General features: G+C 38.0%; 1 pseudogene; it reads left to right on the top strand.

Annotated features, from left to right (window-relative positions):
- The first annotated feature begins 213 nt into the window (after positions 1 to 213).
- The window catches only part of LOC102873742, a 14785-nt pseudogene continuing 10034 nt past the window's right edge, over positions 214 to 4964 (top strand).

Raw genomic sequence — 4964 nt, forward strand, 5'->3', positions numbered from 1 at the left:
AGGGTTGCTATGAGTCACAAGTGACTCGATGGCACATAACAACAACAACAACAGCAATAAAGTATTGATGAGTCAAGGAAGTAGTCCCTAAATAAATACTAGCAAACAAACACTTTTGCTTTCTTACAGATTAAAATAAAACAAGAAACTTGGCACAACCTGCTATAAGGCATGAGCATACCAGGGAACTAGACCAGATCAACCAGACCCATCATGTGGAGACCACACCTGGCCACTGCTGCTCTGCTGTCCTGTGCCAAGAGCACCACTATCACAGGTACTTTGGCCTTGAACACACCTGTATAGCTAGCTACATCATGTGGGATTTCTTTAGCTCAAGCAGAAGAGGCTGGGTGGAGCTGTGGTTTCTGGAGGGCAACAGTTATCCTGCTTCGGATAGTATTCCCTAAGAAGGGAAAACACAGATTCTTCACAAAACATTGCCATACCCTGGGAGTGATATAGTTACAACAATCTAACATCTACTCAGAAAAGACTCACATAATCTCAAGAAAACAGCAGTCTGCCTCAGTCATCATGAAAAACAAAATAGCAATTCTCATAGTAAAGCAGACTCAATGAATACCTTAGAAAAAGAGAACCAGAAAAAAATATGTTGATGTTTGAACAGCTACAGAAGAAGATATAAATGATGGAAGAAACAGCAGAAGCCATTGTTTGTTGTTGTTATGTGCCGTCGAGTTGTTTGGGACTCATAGAGACCCTATATACAAGAGCCCTAAACCCTGCTCTGTCCTGTGCCAACCTCACTGTCTCTGAAACACCCACTCCCATTGCCACAATCATTGAATCGACCCATTTCAGTGAGGGTCTTCCTCTCCTGCACTGTCCGTCCACTCTCCCAAACATGATGTCCCTTTCCAAGGACTCGTCCCTCCTTGCAATATGCCCAAAGTATGTCAAATGAAGCGTCAGAATCCTTGACTCCGAGGAGCCAGCCTAGTTTCACCCTCGCCAGGTCAAACCTGTTTGCTCTCCTAGCAGTCCATTCAGCACTCTTCTCCAGCACCGCAGCTCAAAGGCATCAATTCTCTTTCTGTCATTCCTAGTCACTGTCCAGCTCTCTGATGCATAGCACGCAATTGCAAAGACTATGGCCCAGATCAGGTGCACCTTAGTCTCCAGCCAAACATTGTTGCTGCATCCTAGATACAACAATCCAGAAGAAATATATTGACCTTGACCAGTCATGGTAGAAAAGGCAAAATATGGAAGAAAGAATTTATAGTATAGATAAAGAGGTACAAAAATTTTAAAAATATAACAAGACAGAGAGGGTACAGCCAACACAGTACTGGAAATAAAAGAAAAGCATAAAAATGCAATACAGAATATTAAAACCAAATGGCAGAAGTGTCCAACATGCTAGTGAAACAAAAAAGAAGAAATGAAGATAAGGAACAGAGAATCAGTGGGCTGGAAGACAAGAGCCTCACTGGAAACATACTAGAAGAAAAATCAGAGAGGAGGTGCAAAGAAAATGAAGAAATCATTAGAATCATATGGGATGATCTCAAAAGGAACAACATGCATATGATTGGCAGTCCAGAACATGGGAGTGACAGGGAAGTTACTAAGAAAATGGTGGAAGAAGCACTAGAAGAAAACTTTACAGGTGTTTTGACAGTGGGGAAACTCACAGTCAAGAAGCACTGTGAACACCACATAGACAAGACCCCAAAAAGAAAAAAACATCAAGCTATATCATAGTCAAATTCTACAAATTAAATGAGAAGTATAGAATACTAAAAGCAGTGTGAGAAAAACAAAATGTCACATACAAAGGTGAAACAGTTAGATTAAGTTCTGATTTCTCAGCAGAAACCATGCAATGGGATGACATATACAGAAAGTTGAAAGAATACAATTGGCAGCCGAGGATCATATACCCAGCAGAATTCTCCATCAAATATGAAGGAGAAATTAAATCCTTTGCAGGAAAGAAAGAACTTAATAACAGGCCTTTGAAAACCCAGTGTACTGAGGCTGAGACCTCATATATGGAAACACAAAGGAGGAGGAAGAGTTGTAAGCAGACACTAGTGATTAGAATATGTAATGTGAGAAGCATGAATGTAGGAAAATTGGACATTGTTAAGAAAAAAAATAAAGTGTAAATGTTGATATATCAGGTATTGGTGAAATGTGATGCACTGGCATGGGACATTTTGAATCAGATGATCGTAGTATCTACTGTGCCAGAGATGAAAAGGTGAGGAAAATTGGTGTTGCTTTCATAGTCAAAAAAGTCATTTCTAGATTCATCTTGAAATACAATGTTGTGCCAGAATAATATTTATACACCTACAAGGAAATCCAGTGAATACCAATATCATTCAAATATATGCATCAAAAACTAGAGCCAAAGAGAAGGAAGTAGAGGATTTCTACCAACTTTTTTAGTCAGAAATTGATTGAACATGCAGCCATGATGCATTAATAATAATGGGGGACTGGAAAGCAAAAGCTGTGACAGAAATGAAAGTAGAGATAGAATGATAGACTTCTGTACAGATTTTTTAATTGCAAATATTTTTATAAGAAACACAAACACAGGCTGTACACATGGATTTCACCTGATGGTATGCTTAGGAATCAGACCGATTGCATCTGTTGAAAGAATCATTGAAGAAGCTTAATATCAGCTGTGAAAACAAGGCCAGGATCTGATTGTGGAACAGACCACCAACTATTAATGTGCAAATTCAAGCTGAAGTTAAAGTGAATCAAATCCACAAGAACCAAAATTTGACCTTGAGTCTATCCCACTTGAGTTTTAAAACCATCTCAGGAACAGATTTGAGACCTTGAACACTCATGAGCAAAGACCAGATGAGCTGTGGGAGGATATCAAGAATATCATCCAGGAAGAATGCAAAATGTCATTACATAGATAGAGGGAGGAAGAAAAGACCAAGACTGGTGACAAATCAGACTATGAATATTGCACTAGAGTGCTGAGAAGCCAAAGCAAAGGGAAGAAACCAAGAAATTAAGGAGCTTAACAGAAGATTTCCAAGGGTAGTGCAGTTTTAAAACTATAAAAGTATTAAAAATAAAAAAAAGTAATAAAAAAAGTTATAAAAGTAAAGTTTTATAATGAAATGTGCGAAGAGCTGGAATCAGAAAATCAAAAGGGTTGTACTTGCTCAGCATTTCTTAAGCTTAAGGAACTGAAGAACAAATTTAAGCCTCAAATTACGATAATTAAGGATGCTTTGAGCAGAATATTAAATGATCCAGAAAGCATTAAAAGATGGTGGAAAGAGTGGAGTATATAAGGTCAGTATACCAAAATGAATTGGTGAACACAGAAGAATTTCATGAAACAATGTGTGAGCAAGGGCCTGTGGTGATGAAGGAAGAAATTCAAGCTACTTTGAAAGAATTGACAAAAAACAAGGCTCTAGGAATTAACAGCATGCCAATTAAAATATTTAATAAGCAGATGCTGGCCCTGAATGCACTCACCAAGTTCTGCCAAGAAATCTGGAGTACAACCACCTGGCCAGCTGACTGGATGAGATCTATATTTGTTCACATTCCAAAGAAAGGTGACCCGACAGAGTACAGAAATTACTAAAAATATTATTAGTATCACATGCAAACAAGATTCTGCTGAAATTGATCAAAAAATGATTGGAGTAGCGTATCATCAGAGAATAGCCAGAAGTACAGGCTGCGTTTAGAAAAAGGTATAGTACTAAGGATATTATAGCTAATATTAGATGGATCTTGGCTGAAAGCAGAGAGTACCAGTGGAATGTCTGTTTGTGTTTCATTGACTATGCAAAGACATTTGACTGTGTGGATCACAGCAAACTATGGCTGACTCCGAGAAGAATGGGAATCCCAGAACACTTGATCGTGCTAATGTGAAAACTATACTTGGACGAGGAGGCAGTCATCAGAACAGAGCAAGGGAACACTGCATGGTTCAAAATTGAGAAGAGTGTATGCCAGGGATGTGTCTTATCTCTATAGCTTTCCTATCTATAAACAGAACAGATCCTCCAGCAGGCTGAGTTCTGTGAGGAGGAGATAAGAGCTATGGCATGTCTTTGTTATGCTAAGTACATCATGCTTTGCATGCCCTTGTTTATTGCAACATTATTTAAAATAGCAGAGATAGAAATGACTTAAGTACATATCAGCAAGTGAATGGATAAGCAAATTATGATACAGACATGTAGTAGAATGCAATGCAATGCTAAAGAATAACGAAGGATTCTTTAAACACTACATAGCATTGATATAGGATTTATTATGCTGTGTGAAGAAAGTCAGTCGCAAAAACAAATATATTGTATAAAATCACTAATATATAAAAAGCTAAATAAAGGTTTAAACCCAAATAGAATAATTCCTAGATGTTTGTCAGGAATGGATACTGGAGTAAAAATTAGTAAATAGATAACAGGCACTTAATAAATTAGGGGGAAATAAAGGCTATACATTAAATAAGGAGGAATTAGTATAACGTATAAAGAGAACCTTTATCTCACATACTTTCGGCATGTTGTTTAGAGGGGACTAGACCTTGAAAAAGGACATTGTACTTGGAAAGGTAGACAGTCAACTAAAGAGAGGAAGACCCTTAACAAGGTGAATTGACACAGTGACTAACAATTGGCTCAAGGATATCAGAGATGATGAGGATGGCACAGGATGGGGCAAGGTTGAGATCTGTTGTCCATAGTCTCGCTATGAGTTGTAATCAACTCGATAGCATGTAACAGCAACAGAACAATATCACAAAAGTATGATACAGAGAGCTGGGAAAGACAATGATGGACCATTATATGTACCAGTAATAACTAACAGTAATTTGTAGGTAGATACAGGCTCAGATATATAAGGCAACAAATATAGGCAAGTGAAAAGGACTACACCCATGATCATGGATGTATTTGGCAGATGGTAGTTCAATGTGAGTATTTATA

Source organism: Elephantulus edwardii, unplaced genomic scaffold (assembly GCF_000299155.1).
Source record: "Elephantulus edwardii isolate Elephantulus edwardi_28Jun2011 unplaced genomic scaffold, EleEdw1.0 scaffold00040, whole genome shotgun sequence".
Classification (NCBI taxonomy): Eukaryota; Metazoa; Chordata; class Mammalia; order Macroscelidea; family Macroscelididae; genus Elephantulus; species Elephantulus edwardii.